Genomic DNA, 11352 nt, shown 5'->3' with positions numbered 1-11352 from the left:
TCTGTACAGGAATAAGCAAAACTTTATCCATAATGTGTATGTGTGCATTTGTATCTGTGTGTGCATGTTTGTGTTTTTTGTTAATGAATATTTTTGTTTTGTTCTAACATATGAAAGTATTTTTCAAACTTGAGCATGGATGTAAGGAGAGATAATTTAGGCCCTAGGTTATTTGAGTGCACACACTGGACTAGGTCTTGATGATGTTAAAGAATTAGTGTGTCTTTGTGATTTCACTATAGTTGTTCTCAAAGGACATTTCTTCTGCTCACATTATCAGTTTAATACTGACACTCAACATGGCTCAGGAAAATTTAAGCACCATCACTGAGTTGGTCCTTGTTGGATTTTCCAATCACACCCAGGCTGAGATTCCCCTCTTCTTCCTCTTCTCTGGGGTCTACCTGGTCAATCTCTTTGGAAACACAGCTGTCATCATCATGGTGGTAATTGATTCCTGCCTCCAGACACCCATGTATTTTTTCCTCTACCACTTGGCTTTTCTCAACGTATTTTACACCACAGCTCTGGTCCCCAAGATGCTCTTCAACTTCCTTGCTTCTAAGAAAGTTATCTCTTATGAGCTCTGCCTTGCCCAGACCTACATATCCCTATTAATGGGAACAGTTGAGTGCATTATATTGGCAATCATGTCTCTGGACCGTTATGTGGCCATTTGTTACCCTCTATGATACCTGCTTATCATGAACTGGTCTGTGTGTGTGCAGCTTTCTGTGGGGGCATGGACCATCAGCTTCTTTGTCTCAGTGGTGCCCCTCTACTTCACCATGCTTCCCTTATGTAGCCCTTACATTGTTGACCATATTTTTTGTGAAGCACCTGTTCTTCATATGTTCTGTGCTGACACATCCCTACAGGAGACAATGATGGTGATAGGTGCATCTGGTACCGTCTTGCTCCCCTTCGTCCTTATTACTCTCCCTTACCTTCGCATACTGGTTGCTGTGATGAGGATGCACTCAGCAGAGGGTAGGAAAAAGGCTTTCTCTGTCTGTAGTTCTCACCTAACTGTGGTGACCATTTCTTATGGGACAGGTATGTTCATGTACATGAGGCCCAAATGTCTATATTCATCTGAGGGTGATAAATTAATCTCTTTAGTCTATGCTGTCATCAATCCTGCTTTGAACCCATTAGTCTACAGTCTGAGGAACAAGGAACTGAATGGAGCCTTGAAGAGAGTCTTAGAAAGACTGTCAGTGTCCCAAAGTGAAATGATACTATCTTGAGATGCCAGGAGACAGAATTTTGTACTTTAATATACTCTTTAAAAACTGGCATTAGCAACTTAATTAGCCACAATTATGTCATAATTATTGCAAATATACAATATTATTCATTACTGGACACTCTTTGTGACCCTCCTTTTAATGACTAATGTTAGCAGATTATATTTTTATTAAATATTGTTACATATACATTATTTATTAAACAACAAGTAAGTATAACTTATGAGGAAAGTGCAATTGAAATTTCAAGGTAGGTTTTTCAATTCCATAATTTCACATAGAATCTATATTTTATAGTTCATTACCTTATGATATTTGTACACTTTTTTCTTTATTAACCACAGTTCATAGCATAATATTTATTTACCCTTTTCTAGTCTAAGAAATTAGAATTTATGATTCAATTCTTCATCTGTAAGCTGATAATTCCTGGTACATTTGTCCAATTCTAGTGTTTTGAATATGTTACTACATCCCCTCAAACTTGTGCGATCTCTCAAGTCATTCCTTTCTCAGAAATGTATTTGATATGAATACTGCAAAGCTCAGGTCAATTGTCACTTTATACATCAATTCTTTCTTGAAAACCTTATCTTGCTGTAAATTCTACTTCCTTTGATCCAAGACTTTAAATTTCAGCTCTTTTATTGTAAGTTGTATTTTATTTTCTCACATGTTTTTTGACAGCCGTTACATAATTTATTTAGACCATGCATAGAACATTGACTATCTGTAGAAATCTCATAATCTTACTCATTAGACAGTACTCACTGACTTCTAACTGCAGCACAGGGGAATAAAGCCCTAGTAAACTGAAGGGCCAACAGAAAGCCTTCCTTGTAATGGTTACTTATGCTGAGTCATGAAGAATGAGGAAAATTCACTAAGTGTACTTGTGAAGAAGAGAAACTAAATGGAGTTGTGGAGTGAGAAGAAAAAAAAAACTCAGTGAAAATAGTTCATTGTATCTTGGTGGAACTAACTCTACACTGTCCTCAAGTCATATACACATTTTTTTAATTTAATGAACAGAGCAGGTCTTAATATTTTTAAAATGATTCATTTATTTAATTTAGAGAAAGAGAAAGAGCATGAGAGTGGTGGGAGGGGCAGAGAAAGAGAGTCTTAATTAGACACTGAATTAAGCATGGACCCCAATGAGGGGCTCTATCTCGGTATTCTGAGATCATGACCTGAGCCAAAACCAATAGTCAATTACTTATGCATCCTAGCATTTTTTTTTTCTTCTCTTAATGTCAAGTTCCTGTGTAATCTTTATTTATTGAAATAAGTGTCATGTTTTACCTAATCGTACATTAAAATATGATTTTATATGTCAGATTGCCAACATAAATTTGGGGACAGTGTTTTTTTGTTTGTTTCTTTTATTTTGTTTTAAGATTTTATTATTTATTTATTTATTTATTTATTTATTTATTTAATCATGCAAGTGGTCAGGGAGGGGCAGAGAGAGAAAAAGAGAATCTTAAGCAGACTTTGGGCTGAGCAGAAGGAGCATGATTTCATGATCCTGAGATCATGACGGGAGCAGAAACCAAGAGCCAGAAGATTAACCAACTGAGCCACCAAGGTGACCCAAAAATTATTTTTATTCTCCAAATGTTATATTTTATGATGGTATTTTGACCAGTTGATATTAAACTATAAAATGCATTATGTATGCAAATTAAAAAATAAAAAAAATAAAATTATATTCAACTGATGGTTTTACTTAGTTTACTATTTTTAAATGGAAAATCCTTCATTTCATACAGTGTCTACTTTTCTTTACTCCAGATATCATGTCTTTCATTTTCTATTTATGTGGCAAGTGTGATCATTAAAAAAAAAAATAGAACAGTTCAGGATTAGAGCTCTGATACCACAATTGAGAGTCAGTTAAACCTCATTTTCTGCACATATAATTTAAAATGAGAAAAATAAAAATATTTCTTATCTGCTATTGCGGGGGTTACAGGACAGTTTTCTGTGCATAAAATTTTTTTAAGATTTTATTTTATTTATTTGATGAAGAAAGAGACAGCCAGAGAGAGAGGGAACACAAGCAGGGGAGTGGGAGAGGAAGAAGCAGGCTCCCAGAGGAGGAGCCTGATGTGGGGCTGGATCCCAGAACACCAGGATCATGCCCTGAGCTGAAGGCAGATGCTTAAGGAATGAGCCACCCAGGCGCCCCTCTGTGCATAAAATTGTAATAAGTTCTTAGAAAATCAAGTATCCTATTAATACCTAAAACACTAAAACACTGAATTTCCAAAGCATTTTCTTCTGTTTATTTTTTTAATAATAATTTTTTTATGTTATGTTAGTCACCATACAGTACATCCTTAGTTTTTGATGTAGTGACTTCTATTTCTTTAAACCAATGTGCCACAAATATATTTTGGAACCACCTGCATAACCTTTGTCAATACATCTTACTCTAAGACTATTAAATCTCTATCTTTATATGTATGAGGTGAGTTTCCTTTGTGTTGCAATGTACTGCCTATAGGATAGTTTCTGGCTATTGACATCATCTTTCCATAATCTAGACAATAACTCCATGGGGTATATGAACGTAGCTAACAGCCAAAGACTCTGAAATTAAATAAATTGTTCTATTGTCCATGCCTTCCACTTCTAGGAAATCTTCTGGGGAATCATTGCTTGGAGTTCAACTTTTAATGAGTTTTTTTTTTCTTCTGAGAGCAAACATAATAATGGGGTGAAGTTCCCAAACAACACACACTCACACATGCTCATATATATGAGGCAATAATAATAATTTATCATTTATGGTGATAGAAGGCAGAATCCAAGGCTCTCTGAGTTTGATAAACTGAGGTTAAGATATCCTACAAATATTGTAATTTACAACAGGGTAACTATATGTAAAATATATTTTTATGATTGTCAGCGATACAAAATAACTTCACAAAATTCACTAAATCAATGGTTGTTTTCCAGTAATGTCAGCATCATGGCAACATAATGTGTCCCCTTTTTGTTCCCTATTTTAACAACTAAAATTCAGCAACTATTCAGAAGCCAAAGTGCCTTTGTGCAAGCAGTGGAATAAAGCATCACATTTCAGAGTCCCAGGATTCTTGCCCACTTGTACACTAGGTAATAGGCAATACAACTCATGGTACAGGCTGTCCTTCATGTATTTTGCAAGTATTTTCTGTCACTCTGTGACTTGTATTCTAATTTTTAATGTCTTTTGCAGAGCAGATGTTTTCATTTTATTGAAGTCCAGCTTATCATCTATCTATCTCTCTATCTCTCTATCTCTCTATCTCTCTATCTATCTATCTATCTATCCACCTATCATCTATTTCTTTAATGAATTGTGCCTTTGGTGTTGTGTCTAAAATGTCATTGTTGTACCCAATGCTATAGAGGTTTTCTCCTTTGTCATCTTCTGGTTTTTTTTTTTTTTTTTTTACAGTTTTGTATTTTAGATTTATTGCTACCACCCATATTTGAGTTAATTTTTATGAAGAGTACAAAGTCTATGCAAGATTTGTTTTTGTTTTGTTTTGTTTTGTTTTTTGCATGTGGATGTCTAGTTGTTTCACCCTCATCTGTTTTTAAGAAATTATGTTTGCTTCATTGTACTGCCTTTGCTCCTTTGTCAAAGATTAGGTAAAAATACACATAGGGGTCTCTTTCTAGGTTCCCTATTCTATTCCATTGACCTATTTGTCTACTCTTTAGCTAATGCCACAGTCTTGATTACCGCAGCTTTATAGTAAGTCTACAACTCAGGTGACTGGTTTTGTTTGTTTGTTTTTTCTTTCTTTCAATATGGTATTGGCTATACAGAACATTAGAATGACATTGCCTCTATATGTAAAATATATACAAGATATATAAAATATCTTGCTGGGACTATTTTTGACTTGTGAAATCTAAAGAAAAAAAAGTTAAAAATTGAGCTACCCTATGACCCAGCCATTGCACTACTGGGTATTTACCCCAAAGATACAGACGTAGTGAAGAGAAGGGCCATATGAACCCCAATGTTCATAGCAGCATTGTCCACAATAACAAAATCGTGGAAGGAGCCAAGATGTCCTTCAACAGATGACTGGATTAAGAAGATATGGTCCATATATACAATGGAATATTACTCAGCCATCAAAAAGAATGATTTCTCAACATTTGCTGCACCATGGATAGCACTGGAGGAGATAAAGCTAAGTGAAATAAGTCAAGCAGATAAAGACAATTATTATATGGTTTCTCTCATTCTTGGAACATAAGAACTAGGAAAATCAGTAGAAGAAAGGGATAAAGAAAGGGGGAGTAATCAGAAGGGGGAATGAAGCATGAAAGACTATGGACATTGAGAAACAAATGGAGGGCTTCAGAGGGGAAGGGGGTGGGGGAATGGGATAGGCTGGTGATGGGTAGTAAAGAGGGCATGTATTGCATGGTGCACTGGGTGTTATACGCAACTAATGAATCATGGAACTTTACATCAAAAACCAGGGATGTACTGTATGGTGACTAACATAATATAATAAAAAATATAATAATAATTAAAAAATAAAAAAAATAAAGACTAAGTGGGGAAAACCTGACATCTTGATAGTATTTAGTCTTTCTATCCATGAACATGAAATATCTTTCCATTTATTTAATTTTTTTATTTTCAAAGATTTATTTATTTTACAGAGAGAGAGAGGGAGAGAGCATGAGTGGGGAAGGCAGAAGGAAAGGGACAGAGAAGACTTTGTCAAGGAGACCCTGCCCTGAGGGCAAAGACTGCACAGGGCTCAATCCAATGACCATGAGATCACAACCTAAACTGAAACCAAGAGTTGGACATTTACTCAACTGTGTCACTGAGACATCCTTTATTTTCATTTTTTCATCAGACTTTTGTTCTTTTCCTTATATAGATCCTGTACATATTGTATTTGATTTATACCTAAGTATTCATTTTGGGAGATACTAATTAAAATGGTATTGTTTAAAAAATAAAATAAAATGGTATTGTTTTTAATTCCAAGTTCTACTTGTTTATAGTTAGTATATAGGAAAGCAATTGATCTTGTATAATCACTTTGTATCCAGCAATCTTGAATAATCACTTACTAGTTTCAACTTTTTTTGTTGATTCATTTAGATTTACTACATGGATGATGATGCAATCTGTGAACAAAAGGAGTTTTACTTCTTCCTTCCTAGTAAATATATATTTTATTTCCTTTTCTGGGTTTACTGAATTATCAAAAACTTCCAATACAATATTGAAAATGAATGCTGAAAGGGAAGTAGCTGATTTTTTACTGCCGGATAATATTCAATTTGTAGATATATTAAAAATTTTTAATAAATTTGAGATATAATAGTGTGTAAGATATACAACATGTTACATTGATACACATATACTGTATTGTGATTCGTGAAGTAGTAATAATTATATTACATAATTTAGTAAAATATTAGTGTCTATATTCATTATACTATTAATTAGATCTGTTAATTATTTAGTACTTATTACAAATTTGTATACTTAAACACCAACAATCTTATCACCCCCAGACTCCCCACATTCACACACATATCCACTGGTACTACCACTTTACTCTTTTTTTTTTTCATAAATTTTAGTTTTTTAGATTCCACATACAAATGACATAATACTCTACTTGTCTTTGACTGATCTCAGCATAATATGTTCAAGGTGCATCCATGTTACTGGAAATGGAAGAATATGCCCCTTTGTCATGACTAAGTAACTGTTTTATTCATTCATCCATTGATGGTCATTTGGATTGTTCCTATAGCCTCGCTATGGTGAATAATTCTGTGATAAACATGGGAATGTATATGTCTCTTTGAAATCTGTTTTAGTTTTCTTTGTATATACCCAGAAGTGGAATATCTGGATTTCATGGCACGTCTATTGTTAATTTTTTGAGGACCCTTCATATTATTTTTCATAGTGGTTGGAGCAATTTGCATTCCCACCAACAATGTATATTGGTTCATTTTACCTTTTTCACCAGCATCTGTTGTCTCCTGTCTCCTTGATAGCCATTCTAACAGGTGTTGGGAGATATCTCATTGTGTTTTTGATTGGCATTTCCCTGATTAGTAATGTTGACTATTTTTTCTGTGTTGACCATTTTCCTGTCTCCTTTAGAAAAATGTCTATTTAGGTTTTTTTCTCCTTTAAAAAAAATTTATTTATTTACTTTAGAGAGAGAGAGGAAAAGCCCGAGCAGGGGGAAGGGTAGAGGGAAGCGGGAGAGGGACAAGCAGATTCTGTGCTATGTGCAGAGCCTGTTGTGGGGTTCCATCTCAGCACACTGAGATCAGGACCTGAGCCAAAACCAAGAGTCAGATGTGTAACCAACTGAGCCACCCAGGCATCACCAGAATCCCTTTTGTGTTCTGTCTCTATGTTGTCATTATTTTCTACTTCATTTTTAAATTATATTCAGTTAGACAACATATATAGTACATCATTAGTTTTTGATGTAGTGTTCAACAACTCATTAGTTGCATATAACAAGCAGTGCTCATCACAACCCCATCCCCTCAAGTCCCTACTTCTGTAACTGTCTGTCTGTTTCCCAGAGTCCACAGTCTCTCATGGTTCATCTCCCTCTCTGATTACTTCCCATTCAGTTTTCCCTCCCTTCCCCCATGGTCCTCTGCACTGTCTCTTGTGTTCCACATATGAGTGAAACCCTATGATGATAATTGTTTTTCTCTGGTTGATTTATTTCACTTAGCATAATACCCTCCAGTCCATCCATGTCGATGCAAAGATAGGTATTCATCCTTTCTAATGGCTGAATAATATTCCATTGAATATATGAACCACCTCTTCATCCACTCATCTGTTGAAGGACATCTCAGCTCCTTCCACAATTTGGCTATTGTGGATGGACATTGCTGTTATTTAGTTCTATTCATTTTTAAATATGTTTGTTAAATTCAAAAAAATATGAACAAATAAACAAGCAAAGGAAAAACCGAATCAGACCTATAAATACAGAGAAACAAAACTGATGATTGCCAGAGAGGAGGGGTGGAGGGATAAGAAAGAGTGGGGGAAGGGGAGAGGGAAGTACAGGCTTCCAGTTATGGAATGAATAACTTACAGACATAAAAGCTACAACATAGGGAATAGAGTCAATGGTATTGTAATAGCATTTTATGGTAACATATAGTAAGTACACTTGTGAGCATAGCATAGCATATAGAGTTGTCAAATCACTATGTTGTATACCTGAAACTAATGTAACATTGTGTAACAGCTATACTCAAATTAAATTAGATATGTAAAAATTTAATTCCAGGGGTCTTAAACTTTGGAAGACAATACTACCATAGTTGTCTAAATAAGCAATAAAGGGATAGAAAACCAGAATAGTGTACATATTATTGGAAGATAAAGTTGTTAATCTTAATAAACAACATATAATAAAAATAAAATCAGTAGGGATGCCTGGGTGGATCAGTCAGTTAAGCGTCATCCTTTGGCTCAGGTCTTAATCCTGGGGTCCTGGGATGAAGTCCCGCATTAAGCTCCTTGCTCAGTGGGGAGCCTGCTTCTCCTTCTGCCTGCTGTTCCCCTGCTTGTGCTCTCTGTCTCCCTCTCTCTCTCTCTCTGATAAATAAATAAATAATTAATTAATTAAATAAAGTCTTTAAACATAAAAATAAATAAAATAAATAATAAATGGAAAAATTGTTTTTTGTTGTTTTTAAGTTGACTGAATTCCTTATATGTTTTGGATATTAACCCTTAATTTATTGGATACCTTGCAAAAAAATTTCCAATTGTATAGGTTTTCTGTTCATTTCGGAATTTATTCCATTGTGTGCACAAGCTATTGAGTTTGATGTAGTTTCTCTTTCTGAATTTTTCTTTTGTGTATACTTTTGACATCATGTCCAAAAACTCATTGCCAACACTAATGTCAAGGACCATCTTCCTTGCATTTTCTTCTAGTTTTATGGCTATGAGGTCCTATGTTTCAGTCTTTGATCCGCTTTCGGTTAATTGTTGTGAATGGTGTGAATTAAGGGTTCAAATTTTTGGTTCTGAATGTGTTTTTCCAGTTTCCCCAGCACCACTTATTATAGAGACTATCCTTCCTAATTGGATATCCATGCTTTCATGCTCCCCTGTCCCCTCCCACCACATATTACTGTATATCCTGGGACTTAATTCTGTGATGTCTCTTCTGTTCTATTGGTCAATGTGTCTATTTTTGTGTCAATACCATGCTGTTTTTATTACTATGCATTTGTAGCATACTTTGAAATCAGGAAGTATGATATGGTTTTGTTCTTTTTTTCCTCAGGATTTCTTTGATTACTTTTGTGGTTCCACATAAGTTTTATAATTGTTTCTTCTATTTCTGTGAAGAACATCATTGGTTATTTTGATGGAGATTGTGCTGAATCCTTATATGGCTTTGTGTATTATGGCCATTTTAACAATGTTTATCATGATATGTGAACATGGGATGTCTTTCCATTTGCTTGTGTCTTCTTCAGTTCTTTTAGCAAAGTACTCTAGTTTTCATTCTGTATATAACTCACTTCCCTGATTAAATTTATTCCTATGTTTCTTATTGTTTTTGAGGCTATCATGAATGGGATAGATTGTTTTTGAGAGACGCTTCATCATTAGTGTAAATGAATGCAATTGATTTTTATGTTAATATTGTATCCTAGCACTCAACTGAAATCTTTAAAGAATTCCATTTTTTTATTACTCCTTCAATTTTTATCTATATTAGACCATATCATCAGAAAATAACAACAATTTTACTTTTCCCTTTCTAATTTGAATACTTTTCTTTCTTACAAAACTGCTCTAGTTAGGACGCTCAGTACTAAATTGAACAGGAGCACCGTAAGTGGGCATCCTTGTCCTGTCCCTAGTCTTACAAGAAATGTTTTCAAATTTATCCATTGAGTATAATGTTAGGTGTGATCTGTTGTATATGGTCTTTTTTTATGTTCAGCTATGTTTGTGCTATATCCAATCTGCTAAGAGATTTTACACAAAAGAATTATGTACTGTGTGAAATACTTTTTCTGGATCTACTGAGATGTACATGTGATTTTTATCTTTCATTATATTGATGCAATTTATTACATTTATTGAAAGATATATATTGCATCATCCTTATATCCTAGGGATAATTGGCACTTGGTCATGGAGTATAATACTTTAATGTGTTCTTGATTTTGGTTTACTAGTATTCCTCAGGTATGTTGGTTTGCAGTTTTCTTTTTCTTGTGATATCTTTATCTGATTTTGATATCAAAGTAATGTTGGCTTCCTATAATGAGTCCTTCTTGGTATTTTGGAAGATTTTGAGATGTAATGGTACTAATTCTACTTTAAATGTTTGATGGAATTATCCCATGAACTCATCTGCCCATGGAATTTCCTGAGTTGATTACTGATTAAATCTCTAGCTCTTTCCATGGTGCATCACTGAAGATCCTGGTGTGGCCATTGGTCGCCACCTTGCCTGGTGTTACCAGTATAGTGAGAACAAGCCATATCCAAAGTACTGCTTCTTCAGAGTCATCATCGATGCCAAGATCTGCATCTTTGACCTGGGGTGGAAGAAGGCAGAAGTGGATGTGTTCCCACTGTGCGGTCACAAGGTGTCAGATGAATATGAGCAGGTCTCCTCTGAAATCCTGGAGGCTGTTGTATTTGTGTTACCAAGTACATGGTGAAAAGCTATGGCAAAGATGTCTTCACATCCAATGCATCTCCACCCCTTCCATGTCATCTGTATCAACAAGACGTTGTCCCTTGCTGGGACTGACAGACTACAGACAAATATGTGGGTTGCCTTTAGAAAGCTCCAGGGCTGAGGGCTACAGAGGGGAGGGGGGTGGGGGAATGGGATAGACCGGTGATGGGTAGTAAGGAGGGCACATATTGCATGGTGCACTGGGTGTTATACACAACTAATGAATCATCGAGCCTTACATCGAAAACTGGGGATGTACTGTATGGTGACTAACATAATATAATAAAAAATCATTATTAATAAAAAAAAAAAAAAAAAAGAAAGCTCCAGGGCACAGTGACCAGTGT

General features: G+C 35.0%; 1 pseudogene; it reads left to right on the top strand.

Annotated features, from left to right (window-relative positions):
- Positions 1 to 233: 233 nt before the first annotated feature.
- Positions 234 to 11187, top strand: LOC103680364 (annotated as a pseudogene).
- The last annotated feature ends 165 nt before the right edge of the window (positions 11188 to 11352 follow it).

Source organism: Ursus maritimus, unplaced genomic scaffold, assembly GCF_017311325.1.
Source record: "Ursus maritimus isolate PB19 unplaced genomic scaffold, ASM1731132v1 scaffold_5, whole genome shotgun sequence".
NCBI classification, from domain to species: domain Eukaryota; kingdom Metazoa; phylum Chordata; class Mammalia; order Carnivora; family Ursidae; genus Ursus; species Ursus maritimus.
Note: the sequence above shows the minus strand (reverse complement) of the source record. Positions and strands in the feature narration are given on the sequence as shown.